This window comes from Meles meles, chromosome 21, assembly GCF_922984935.1.
Source record: "Meles meles chromosome 21, mMelMel3.1 paternal haplotype, whole genome shotgun sequence".
Taxonomy (NCBI): Eukaryota; Metazoa; Chordata; class Mammalia; order Carnivora; family Mustelidae; genus Meles; species Meles meles.
In genome coordinates, this window is record NC_060086.1 from 17,769,852 (window position 1) to 17,783,652 (window position 13,801).

At 42.8% G+C, this 13,801-nt stretch overlaps 1 long non-coding RNA gene across 2 annotated transcripts; it reads left to right on the top strand.

Annotated features, from left to right (window-relative positions):
- The first annotated feature begins 1,138 nt into the window (after positions 1 to 1,138).
- Positions 1,139 to 13,137, top strand: LOC123933505. 2 transcript variants are annotated; one of them, XR_006816619.1, is made up of 6 exons: positions 1,139 to 1,181; positions 4,746 to 4,767; positions 6,501 to 6,589; positions 6,769 to 6,852; positions 8,163 to 8,264; positions 13,104 to 13,137. It is a non-coding gene; the product is annotated as an uncharacterized LOC123933505 (long non-coding RNA). The 2 variants fall into 2 exon arrangements; XR_006816618.1 differs by lacking the exon at positions 1,139 to 1,181 and adding an exon at positions 2,935 to 3,076.
- The last annotated feature ends 664 nt before the right edge of the window (positions 13,138 to 13,801 follow it).

Here is a 13,801-nt window from a genome sequence, read left to right on the forward strand (position 1 = left end):
GGCTTTAACCCACTGAGCCACCCAGGCACCCCTCTTTCTATTTCTTTACTCCTGTTCCATTGATAGAGGTACTTCTCAATTTCTAAACACATGGGAATTTCTAGTTCGCTTTTTAGTAGTAATTTCTAACACATTATATTACCATAACATGCTCTGTTGTTGTCTGTGATTTCATGCTTCTGAAAAAAAAATTGAAATTTCCCTTATGGCTAAAGTAAGTTGGGCGCATTTTTGTAACGGTCTCCTATGTGCCTAAAATCGGTGGATGTGGTCAGATGTATGGAGACAGCTATGGGATTCAGATGGTTTGCCATCAAGATCTACATCTTAAATAAAATCTTTAAAAAAAGAGAGGACTGGAACCTCCTCTTCTGATTGTGTATTTGCTTATTGTTGCAGTTTGGTCCTCCTTTGCTTTCTATGTTGTTCAGCCAGTGGCTCTCAGATGGGAGTTTGGAAAGGAAGGAGGGAGTGCCCAGAAGAGGGAACAGGGACCTGGGTTGGAGGGAGCAAACAAGAAGGATGGCCAAAGTTCCAGAGAGGACCTGTCGTTGGGATGGCACGTGGTGGGGTATCACATGGGAAGGGGCTTTGTACCAACGAGGTCACCTGTGGCATCCATGTTGAGCTACTAGGGGCAAAGGCAGCTGATTGGTGGAGAGATTAAAATGGTTCTAGGTTGCTAAGGAAACGTTCAAACCCGGGAAGGCTTGGTGGAGGATGGATTCTCCACACCAACTGCTCCTGAGAGTTCACTTTACCTGCTAATGTGTCCTACAGACCTTGTGCTTTACTAACCTGCTGACCTCCTAACCTTTGTGAACCTTGCTCCTTCGCCTCAAGTATTTAATTTGACCCTGACCCCTTCTCCTGACCAACACCTTCCCCATCCTACCCTCTATTTCCTCCCTTTTCCCATCCCTAATTACCACCCTGTCCCCTCCCCACCCCTCCCTAAGGCCCCACCCCTCCTTCCACTTCCCCCCAGCCATCTCCACCTCCTCCCTGGGCCCACAGTGCCCCTTAAAAGGATGAGGGCACTCTGGCTCCTCTTGCTCCAGTGTCCCAATTCACAAACCCAAATGTGAATAACTGTGACACTTCACTGGTGTCTTCCTCCTCCTCCTCCTCCTCCTCTAACTTGTGCCTTTCCCATTTACCTCTGGAGAACCGTCCTTGCTGTAAGTATATTAATATACCTTCTGTACTTTCATTCATAAATAAGCAGAAAATTTTATAGTCACTGAGCATTTTTTTTATTTTTTTATAAACATATAATGTATTTTTATCCCCATGGGTATAGGTTTGTGAATCGCCAGGTTGACACACTTCAAAGCACTCGCCATAGCACATACTCTCCCCAATGTCCATAATCCCACCCCCCTAGTCACTGGACATTTCTATGTCCATTCAGTACTACAAATTTCCCTCTAATATGTCAATTTTGATTATCACCTAGATTGATGTAGTTTTAAATTTCTACTGAAGTGCCTTCTTGATCCATATGTTCTTTTTCTTTTTAAGTTCAAGAATAATTGGCAAACAGTATAATGTGAGATTCAGGTGTACAACATGACTCAGCAATTCTGTACATTTCTCAGTGCTCACACCAGAAGTGAACTCTTCTTCTCCTTCACCTCTTTCACCCTTCCCTCCACCCACCAGCCCTCCCCACCATGTTCTCTTTAGAAGTGTGCTGGTGAATCTCCATTTTTGGTCAGTCCCAGTTATCTTTCTGTTCTCGATCTCTAGTTTGACTCATCTGTGGTCTGAGAACATAGTTCCTATGGTTTTTATTCCTTTGGTGGTTCACATGTGTTGCATGGTCTGGAATATGGGCTCTCTCGGTGACTGTTCCATATGAGCTTGAGAAGAATGTCTATACCTGGTTGTTGAATGAAGTATTCTGCCGATGTTAGTGGATGCAGTGGATGGGTGATGCTGGTCAGTTCACCTGCGTTCTCATGGAACTTCTGTATCTCTGGGTCTGTCAATGACTGATAAGAGGGTTTTGAATTCTCCAGCTGTAGGAATGGATTCATCTGTTCCCACCAGCAATATTTTCAGTTTCTGCTTCATGTGCTCTGATACTCTGTTGTTGATGCATGCGCATTAGAAATTGTTGTGTCTTTTTGGAGAAGTGACCCCTTCCTCATTGAAATAATGCCCATCATTAATCCTGATGGTTTTCCTTACTCTGTGGTGTGTTTTGAAGGATCATTTCACTGGCCACAGGTTTCTAGCTCGATGTTCCTTTAAACACTGTAAACATTTCATCCTTCTTGATGGCATGGTTTCTGAAAAGAAGTGTGATGTTCTTATCCTTCTTCCTCTGGAGTAAGGTGTTACTGCTCCCCTCTCTCCCTTCCCCCACCCACTCCCAACCGCTGCTCCAGATTTCCAGAACTGCTTCTTTGTGTCTAATGATCTGTAGCTGAATATTCTAGATTAGGCATCATCGGTGTTTTTTGTTCGTTGTTTGTGTGTGTGTTTTGGTATTTATCCTCTCTCAATGTTTTCATTTTCCTGGATCTTGATTTGGTAACTCCATTAATTTTGTACAATGCTCTGTCATTATTGCTTCAAATATCTCTCCGTCCATTCTCCTACAGGAATAGGTATTCCTGTTACATGTGTGTTACACATTTTGTAATGACCTACCAATCTTGGATTTTCTGTGCTGTCTTTGTCATTTTTGTCTCTGTGTTTCTTTTTTGGAAGTTTCTACTGGACATTCTTTACTGTTAATGAGTCTTTCCTCTGGTTTGTTTTGAGCCTCTTCAAAAGGCCAGCACAAGCACTCTTGATTTCTGTAATGGTGGTGTTGTCTGGAATCATATTACAGCCTTAGAGTTTCACATCTCTGCCCACATTTACCATCTCCTCTTCCTCTTGTGCACTTTTCCCTTAGACCCAGTATCATACATTGAAGAGACTTTAAAGTCCAGCCTGCTCTCCCCATCATTTCTGCCACAGGAAATGTGATTCTCGTGCTTGCTGTCATGGTTTTTACCTGCAGTATGCCTTGTTGGGTTGTGTTGAAAGCCAGATACTGTGTCCTGGTAAAGGAAGTGAGGTAAGTGGGAGTTGGGGTGAGGTTTTCTGTGCCTCTGGCTCGGGGTTAGACTGAGGTCCTCGCCGGTGAGACAGGGAGGAGGTGGCACTGGAGTGATTTCCCTCAGCTCTGTGGCTTAGTCTTTGGGAAACCCCCAGTTAGACTCTGGAGACATGGTTTCACTTGAGGGCAGACCCTTCTAAGAAGAAAGAGCTCTTTTGAGGTTCTTTCTACATGGGACTATCCCCTCTCCCTGCCAATGGAGAAAACTTCCCTTCAAAGAGAAAAGAAAAATATTACGTATTTGGTGTAGCCATCTACTTTCCACTTGCCCTGCCCGTGGGGCTGGTGACATGGGCCAGGGGAGCTCAGAGTTTCCTAACCAACATGGGAAATTAAAGGAATAACCACGACTTTCTGATTGCCCTCCCCTGATGCACTCTCCCCAACAACATACTATGGTTTGTTGATAGCATGGTGATATTCCAATATCCTGGCAAGATTTGGAGATTGGCCCCAAACTCTCATCATCCTGTAAAGTTTTAGAATGAGGAAATATGTTAATGGTGTCAAAATGAGGTCTTGCCTCGATGTTATTGAGCTATAATAACATCAGGGTGACTCGAATCTGAATTGCCTGGCTCCCCTTTTTGGAAACATCAGCTGTCATTTCTGTTGTGGCTTATGCTTCATCTCTCATCATGGGCCACTCTTTTTCTCATCCTATGACTTTTACTTCTTTTTGATGACACCACGTTTGAAACAGTCTCTGGGAAACTTCATAGCACCTGATGGACCGTGACTCTGTGTGAATTCAGCGAACAGCCAACTCTTTGTAAGGTTTCAGGAAAGCTTTGTAGAGAAGGAAAGAGGCATATCCTTGACACAGCCTTTGCTCCCTTGCCTCCCTGCCTTCCTTCTTTCCTCCTTCCTTCCATTTTCTTTCTTTCAGGATTTTAAAATAGTCCCAGGTTCCGTACTTCAGTGCAGATACTGGGTTGCAAAAAAAGTGAGGGAAATATGCTAAGTGAAATAAGTCCAGTGGAGGAAGTCAGTTATCATGTGGTTTCACTTATTTGTGGAACATAAGGAATAGCATAGAGAATATTTGGAGAAGGAAGGGGAAATGAATTGGCAGGCAGAATCAGAGGGAGAGATGAACCATGAGAGAATATGGACTCTGGGAAGCAAACCTAGGGTTTTAGAGGAGAGGGGTGGGCGGAGCCTGGTGATGGGTATTAAGGAGGGTAGGTATTTCATGGAGTACTGGGTGTTATATGCAAACAGTGCATCCTGGAACACTACATCAAAAACTAATGACAGACTGTGTGGTGACTAACATAAATAAAACTAGGGAAATGATGAATCAGTGGATTTTTTTCAATGTCTGCATGATCCCTTGTCAAAATTGAATAGGTTGAACATTCATTGACTACAATGTGAATAGAATTTGGGGTCAAAAATAAGCTAAACACACGTGTGCTCTTTATCAGAAATGGATTTTGAACAATGATGATGTAATCAGGAAATTCTAAGTTTGTCTTCTTTTTTAATCCTGCGAATTCATTCTGGTAAGCACAGTGATTATTGTAATACCTTTGGATTACATTTGCGGTATTTATCTGAACTATAGATTTTTACTCGTAATATATTTTGACATCCAGCTTATCTTTGTTTTTTCCTCTCTTAGATAAAGCCTCGACAATATGAAGGTAAGATTTTCGGCTTCAGTTTTCTTTACCAAAAATTCTCAGTATCGATGTTTGATGTGGGCATAATTTGACAAGGGATAAATATGGTGACTTCTGATGTCTCACTGACTTGTTATGTCTTGAAAATGGTTCTCTTCCCCATGTGGAGTCTAAGTGACAATGTGGAGGGAGTTGCCATCTCTAAGAGACCAGGACGAGGAACACCTGGTGGGACTAGGGAGAATACAAGGTGTAATTTTGCAGAGAGATGTTTAGGAGGCAAGTGACTATCACAGCCTGAAGTCTGGAGTGAGTACTTCACCATGAGCTGGCTCTTGGTGAAATGTCAAGAGGAGAAAACTCTCTGAGTCTAGCAAACACGCTACACTTAGAGAAGGAGGCACATATTTCCATGCAGAGCGTGTGTCACAGGAGAGGATTAAACTGTGGTTGAGTCTGAAGTGGAGGGAGCCTTATCTGCCAGGGGAGAATGAATGAAATAGAGCCTGTGTCAGCGGGGATAATGGATAATGCCTGGGGCACCTAGATTGTGGTGATTCCATGGTGCTGGCTTTTTACGGCCTGGGTGGTCGCCTGGCACTCAGGAAACCATCAAATGTCGTTGTTCATCGCTGTGAGTGTGGCAGTGGTGCTGGTGAGAAGAGAGGTCTCAGAGCAGGAGAGCGCTCACAGTGGGCCAGAAGAAGAGAAGTTAGCACTTTCAGGAAAGATGATAGAATTATTTTTTAAGACATTCTGTTTATTCATTTGACAGAAAGTGAGAGAGAGAGCGAGCGCACAAGCAGCGGAGTGGCAGGCAGACAGAGAGGGAGAATTGGGCTCCACGCTGAGCAGAGAATTGGATGTGGGATGCGATCCCAGGACCCGGTGTCCTGACCCCAGCAGAGGGCAGACCCTTAACCACCTGAACCACCCAGGTTCCCCAAGATGAGAGAATCAAGTGATTCTTAGAGGAGTCTGTGTTCTAGACCTTACATGTGTTATCCAGCTGTGATCAGGCTCCTCTGAATGTTGTTTTCCTGTAAGGGTAGAGGGTAACATTCTCCTGTTGTGATGAAAAAAGCTTGTCTTCTCGGGCGTGTGCATTATCCAGGCCCTCCAGAGACTCTGTGTAACATGGAGATTGTTACCCAAGTGTGTTTATAGCAGAGATCTTGTCCTCCAGAGCCCCCAGCCTGGGGTTCATGAAAGGCAGTCTGTGAGCAGCAGAAAGTCTCTGAAGGCCTGTGAGTTCTCACTCACCTGACATCTTGAGTTTTCCTTGTGTGGAATTCCAAGTAGGACCTGGAAGTGGACATGGCACTGAGCAGGACCAAAGGATAGATTTGCTCATTTTGGGTTGTGTGCAGGGTCCTGCTTTTGTATCTGAATTATTGGAGGAGAGAGATATTAGTTGATAGGATGCTCGGTTTTTCTCTCACAGCTCTGGCAATGACATGAGCATTTGCAGGGATCGGATTTTCCAAGAATGGTGCTTACAGATGGGAGAAAAATGAGAAGACATTCGATTGCCTTTCTCTATGTTTGAAAAACATTTTAAGTAGGAATCTCACTGATATAGAAAGTCTTAGGTTTCAAATGCTGCTACAACTTGCTTTCTTCAGGCACACTGGGAATGCTAGGAAGTTAGTGACACCCAAGTGTCAGAGAATGCTCTCTGGTGCTAACACACTGGGATTATTCAATGTCACTGTTTTTGCTAATTATCTTAAAATTCTTTTCTCTCCTTTCAGTTACATTAGACCAAATAAAGAAGAAGATTGATGACTTTAAAAAGGAAAACAGGGATCTTGAAAAAAACATAGCGAGTTGGGAGGAGAAGGTATGTGTGCCCTTTCAAATATTTTTTGTGATTTCATTTTGGTTACTTCCCCCTCAGGTAGTTCATTCTATTGATCTATTTTGTGCGATCCAGAAGTGGTTTTGTGAAAGGAGTCACAAAGATAGATTTCTCCAACATGCTATTTTGGAATTCTGATTCCTTTTTTGTATGTTCTATAGGTCAGGAAAGCAAAAGAAGCCAAGAAGCAGGCAGAAACGAAGAGAGAACATAAGCTTTCCCTTGCTGAAGTACATAAATTGAAAGTAAGAATCCTTTCTTTGCCTGAATTGTTTTCTAACAACAGAAATACGAGCAACTGAAATATTATTATTATTATTATTAATTTCTAAGATTGATTGCTTTGAGAGAAGGATAGAGTGAGGGGAGGGGGTCTGAAGGAGAGAGAGACAGAATGCTAAGCAGACACTGTGCTGAGTGTGTCGCCTGATGCAGGAATCAATCCCATGGCCCTGAGATCAGGACTTGAGGCAAATGAAATCAGGAGTCAGACACTCCACAGACTGGGCCACCCAGGTGCAACCCAGGTGTCCAAAGGAATGAATCATTGCTACTCATTATATATATATATAATAATATCTATTTTATATATATATATATAATATCTATTATATATATATATATATATATATATATATATATATTTCAGCACATTTTCTTGAAGGAGAACATCAAAAAGATGGAAGAGATTAATGAAAATTTGAAGGACACCTTTCAATGTAATCAGGCTCTCTTACAAGCTGAGAGAGAAGAATATCAAGAACGTGGACATGGTTAAGAGTTAGATGTTAGTTCTCCTATAATATGGCTTGGGAGGCTTTTGGTTCATTGGGTGAGGTGAGTGTGGCATACTCCTGTATGTGTGCAGATACTTAATCACTGAGCCATCCTGGTGCCCCTCCACATGATTTTCTAGGTGTAACTCTCCCGGATCCCAACCAAAGCCTGCAATTTCACTAATTCTCATCTTTGCTGGCTGGACTGGAACTTCACTTGTTGCATTCCAACCTGTCCCCAAAAGGTTACTTGTTCATTTACTGTGTATTCACTCACCTGTTCCAGAATTCACTGATATGTCCTGGGGATATTGGCTACCACTGCCAGGCTGGCTTTCTCCTATGCTTCCTTCTTCTCCATCTGGTTCTCATGTTTCTTCATGTGCTCTTTAGAAATTGGGTGCATTCACTACAAGTTCGCTCTCTTTGTCCAGTGTTTCCTTTTGTTTCAGATCAGGATGTTGGAGTCCCTCATTCGTGTTGAAATTCTCTGTCTTCCCTGGAGACTCAAGGTTGTGTTATTCCTTCTGACTCCAGGGATGTGGGACACTCTCTTTCACAGGCACCTGGGTTGTGTTCATTGGTAGGTTCTTCTTGGGGCAGGTCCTGTGTCCTGACCACCTTTCTCTCTTCAACACCATATCCCTGAGCCACACATTGACTGCCGCTCCAGAAGACATTTGCTGAAGGGTAGTTGACCATCGAGTGTGCTGGGAGGATAAATGGCAGAAATTCAGGACCTTGGCTACTGGACAATGTATATACCTTTCCCATCTTAGGAAGCTAGAAGAGACACTTTATGAACTGAATGCAACCAAGAATGAGCTGTCAGCTGCCGATGAAAATCTGAAAGTAGCCAAAGAAGAAATGGACAAGTACAGGTAAGTTCAGACACTACATATATTGGCTCCTGAAAAACCTGTTCCCTTTGTTTGTTTTTTTAATTTTTAAATTTTTTTATAAACATATAATGTATTATTAGCTCCCAGGGGCACAGGTCTGTGAATCACCAGGTTTACTCACATCACAGCACTCACCATAGGACATACCCTCCCCAATGTCCATAACCCCACCACCCTCTTCCTACCCCCCTCCCCCCGGCAACTCTCAGTTTGTTTTGTGACATTAAGAGTCTCTTATGGGGGCACCTGGGTGGCTCAGTGGGTTAAGCCGCTGCCTTCGGCTCAGGTCATGATCTCGGGGTCCTGGGATCGAGTCCCGCATCGGGCTCTCTGCTCGGCGGAGAGCCTGCTTCCCTTCCTCTCTCTCTGCCTGCCTCTCTGTGATTTCTCTCTGTCAAATAAATAAAATCTTTAAAAAAAAAAAAATCTCTTATGATTTGTCTCCCTCCTGATCCCTTCTTGTTTCATTTATTCTTTTCCTACCCCCCAAACCCCGAATGTTGCATCTTCACTTCCTCATATCAGAGAGGAGATCATATGGTAGTTGTCTTTCTCCCGTCGACTTATTTCACTAACCAAAATACTCTCTAGTTCCATCCACATCGTCACAAATGGCAAGGTTCATTTCTTTTGATGGCTTCATAGTATTCCATTATATATACATATATATATGTATATATACACATATATACATTATATATACATATATATATATATGCATATGTATATATATATATATATATATCACATATTTTTTATCCATTCATCTGTTGATGGACATCTAGGTTCTTTCCATAGTTTGGCTATTGTGGACATTGCTGCTATAAACATTGGGGTGCACGTGCCCCTTCAGATCACTATGTTTGTATCATTAGGGTAAATACTAGGACTTCTAGTACTATGTTGAATAGCAGTGGTGATAACGGACATCTCTGCCGTGTTCCTGACCTTAGCGGAAAAGCTCTCAGTTTTTCTCCATTGAGAATGATACTTGCGGTGGGTTTCTTATAGATGGCTTTGATAATATTAAGGTATGTACCCTCTATCCTGACACTTTGAAGTGTTTTGATCAGGAAGGGATGCTGTACTTTGTCAAATGCTTTTTCAGCATCTATTGAGAGTATCATGTGGTTCTTGTTCTTAATTTTCTTAATGTATTGGATCACATTCATTGCTTTGTGGATGTTGAACCACCTTGAAGCCCTGGAATAAATCCCACTTGGTGGTGGTGAATAATCGTTTTAATGTACTGTTGGATTCCACACCCTCACTTTAAATCTGGAGTTGTCTTAAGTCTAAAATGAGTTTCTTGTAGGCAGCATATTGATGGGTTTTGTTTTTTTATCCATTCTGATACCCTGTGTCTTTTGATTGGGGCATTTAGCCCATTAACATTCAGGGTAACTATTGAGAGATATGAATTTAGTGCCATTGTATTGCCTATAAGATGACTGTTACTGTATATTGTCTCTGTTCCTTTCTGATCTACAACTTTTAGGCTCTCTCTTTGCTTAGAGGACCCCTTTCATTATTTCTTGTAGAGCTGGTTTGGTGTTTGCAAATTCTTTCCGTTTTTGTTTGTCCTGGAAGCTTTTTATCTCTCTATTTTCAGTGATAGCCTAGCTGGACATAGTATTCTTGGCTGCATATTTTTCTCATTTAGTTCTCTGAATATATCACGCCAGTCCTTTCTGGTCCGCCAGGTCTCTGTGGATAAGTCTGCTGCCAATCTAATATTTTTACCATTGTATGTTACAGACTTCTTGTCCCTTGGTGCTGTCAGGATTTTCTCTTTGTCGCTAAGACTTGTAAATTTTACTATTAGATGATGGGGTGTGGACCTATTCTTATTGATTTTGAAGGGGGTTCTCTTCACCTCCTGGATTTTGATGCTTGTTCCCTTTGCCATATCAGGGAAATTCTCTGCAATAATTCTCTCCAATATACCTTCTGCTCTGCTCTCTCTTTCTTCTTCTTCTGGAATCCCAATTATTCTAATGTTTCATCTTATGGTATCACTTATCTCTCAAATTCTCCCCTTGTGGTCCCACAGTTGTTGATCTCTCTTTTGCTCAGCCTCTTTATTCTCTGTCATTTGGTCTTCAGTATCACTAATTCTTTCTTCTGCTTCATTTATCCTAGTAGTAAGAGCCTCCATTTTTGACTGCAACTCTTTAATAGCTTTTTTGATTTCAACTTGGTTATATTGTTGTTTCTTTATTTCTCCATAAAGGGCTTTTATTTCTCTGGACAGGGTTTCCTTAATATCTTCTGTGCCTTTATTGAGCCTAGCTAGAACCTTGAGAATCGCCATTCTGAATTCTAGATCTGACATATTACCAATGTCCATATTGATTAGGTCCCTAGCCTTCAGTACTGCCTCTTGTTCTTTCTTTTTTTTTTTATGGTGAGTTTTTTCACCTTGTCATTTTGTCCAGATAAGAATATATGAAGGAGCAAATAAAATACTAAAAGGGTTGCAAAGACCCCAGGAAAATGTGCTTTAACCAAATCATGGGTGGGGGGGATAAAAGGGGTAAAAAGAAGTTCAGGAAAAAAATTTAAAAATAAAACAAATAAAGAAAAAATATAAAAAAGAAAAAATATATATACAAATTAGACTGGTGACTAGAACAGGGTCACTCACTTAATTTTGGGTGTATTTTGGTCTCTTAGAAGAAATTACCTCCCAATATTTTAAAGAATTAAAAACATATATAAGGGTAAACACAATGAAGGGATGGAATGTGACTATTAAGATAAAAAAAAAATTTTTAATTCCTAAAAAAGGAGTTGAAAGGTAAGTTGTTTGGGAGAATAAAGAAAAAGAAAGTGGAGAGAATTTGCTTAGGGTGGAAACTAGAACAAGCCTGGTGGTAGATTTAGGGTGTATTTTGATCTATTATAAGAAGTTGTACCCAAAATTTTTAGAAGAAAAAAACCTATGTGTATACAAAAACTGAAGTTAGATACAAAGAAGGATAAAATATGACAATAATAATGAAGGTTCAAAAAAGATGTTTTTAATGAAAAATATTGTTCAGATAAACTAGTTTAAAAAAGTTATCTGAGGAAAAGGTAAACGTTAAAAGAAAATAGAAGAAAAAAATAAAATAAAATAAATTAAATAACTTTGCAAGACTAAAGTATCTTGGGGAGAAAGCCATGAATTCCATGCTTTGCTTTCTCCTCCTCTGCAATTCCACTGTTCTCCTTGGTAAGTGAACTTGGACTTGGCTGGATTTCATGTTAGCCTTCTGGGGAGGGGCCTGTTGTAGTGATTCTTGGGTGTCTTTGCCCAGGCGGAATTGCACCGCCCTTTCCAAGGGCCAGGCTAAGTAATCTGTTCGGGTTCGCTTTCGGGAGCTTTTGTTCCCTGAACACTTTCCGTAGAGTTCCAGAGGACAGGAATGAAAATGGCAGCCTACCAATCTGCGGCCTGGAGGAGCCGAGAGCTCAGGGCCCCACTCCCCAGTGCACCCTCAGAGAAAAGCGCTCAACCACTCCCATCTCTCTGGCCTCCAGCTGTGCTCCGAGCTCACCCAGCCTGTGACCAAGCATCTCTGTCTCTGGCACACAGCTCCACCTGGAGTCTCTGAACCCCTAGATCCCTGAGCTCTTCCGGGGGGCGTCTTCCCAGATCTTGTGGGGACCCCACTCACAGAGCAGTGGCCTGTGCCACGGATTTCGGTTCAAGGTAACCCCGAGTTGAGAGCTCACTCCTCAGCTCTGTCTCTGTAGCCGGGTTCCCTGCTCTAATACCTGCGAGTTCTGTGACACTCAGACACCGCCGATCCTTCTGTGACCCTGCGGGACCTGGGGCCACGCTGTCCCCGCATGAGCTTCACCCCGGATTAGCCTCTGGAGCGATGTCCCTCAGTGGAGCAGACTTTTAAAAGTCCTGATTTTGTGCTCTGTTTCTCTGCCGCTTGCTGGGAGCCAGCCCCTCCCCCCGCGGTCTATCCTCCCGTTGCTTTGGGAGCCGGCCCTTCCCCCCGGAGTCTATCCTCCCATCGCTTTGAATTCACTTCTCCGTGGGTCCTACCTTTCAGAAAGCGGTCAATTTTCTGTTTCTAGAATTGTTGCTCTTCTTCTCTTCAATCTCCTGTTGGATTTGTAGGTGTTCAGAATGGTTTGATAAGCTATCTAGCTCATCCCTTGCTACCTGATGTCATCTCAGCCTGCTACTTCTCCACCATCTTGACTCCTCCCTCCCTTTGGATTTTTAATCTTTGTACATTTTGAGGACTCAATTAAGTAATATACTCCAAAATTCAGAGGATGTATCCAGAGAGAATTAACAGACACAGAAAGATAAGGCACAAAACAATTATGTGACTAAACACGTCCTGATCCCCAGTGTTGGCCTGACTCTGTGGAAACTGGCTCCACTGCAGTGTCCTTGCAGTGGTATCTTGAGGAAAACAGTTTGTCCTCGGATGAGTCCTAGCCATAAACACGGTAGTGCCATCTGATGGCGCTGGTCTTTGCAACCCTGGGAACCATGGCGAAGACAGAGTTAAAGGAGAATAGAGCTTCATGACCAAAGACACTTGTCATCTGATAACTGAGGGAAAGATTGAAAACAGGTAAGGAAATTATGTCAATTCTGAACCTGCAGGCAAAGAAAAACGATTAAGGAAAGGCTGTAACAATAGCTTTGATCCTACTGTCCAATGATAGTCCGCTGAAAGTGTTTCCTGTGTCAGGATCCATTGTATGAGGGGACAGATCAGAGGAGGATGGCCACGTGGGCAGATGATTGAAAATCACACCCAGTGTTGGGTTTTGTCTGATGCAAACAATTGTCCCTCACAGACAACAAGTGGAAGAAATGCAAGATCAGCTGCAGAAGTCCAAGCTCACCTTCAATCACAAGGTAACCTGAGTTGTGTCTGACACACTGACCCTTTGGCGCCCCCTGCAGGTGATGGTAGTGGTCCTTAGAGCCCTGAACATGGGCTTTCGGTGTGTTGGCTTTTTTCAGATCGCAGTTCAGGAGAGGAATGCTCTGGCTAACTGGGTAAGTGTTTTCTTTTTCCTCGTCTTCGTTTGGGGCACAGTCAGGCACAACTGAGTGTGGGTGTGTTTTTCTCCCGCAGATGAAGGCTCGATATTGGGAAACAAGGATGATGCAGCAGAGCAGGGAGAACGCCTACCTGAAATACAGGTGTGAGAGTTTGACGTGCGTTTTTTCGGGTGTTTGCAGAGGTTACGGCTATGCTGTTTAGTGCCTAGGAGAGGACGTGGTGTTGTAATTCTTAGAGATGTCCATTCTTTTTCTGTGTTCAAGACTACGCATGATGGAAAGGGATACGCTGCCTGTGGGATCCATGAGGCGTGAACCGATGCCACGAAGGCCTGTGTTGCAGAAGCCTGTGTGGCAAGGTAGGGAGCACGATGTGAAATGCAGCAGCCTGATTTCTGCTGTGAAACCACATGTTGTCCTTCCCATTCCTGTGGGTGATTGCTGTGTGTCCTGGAGAGAATCACAAGCCTGCAGGTTGTCTGAAGGG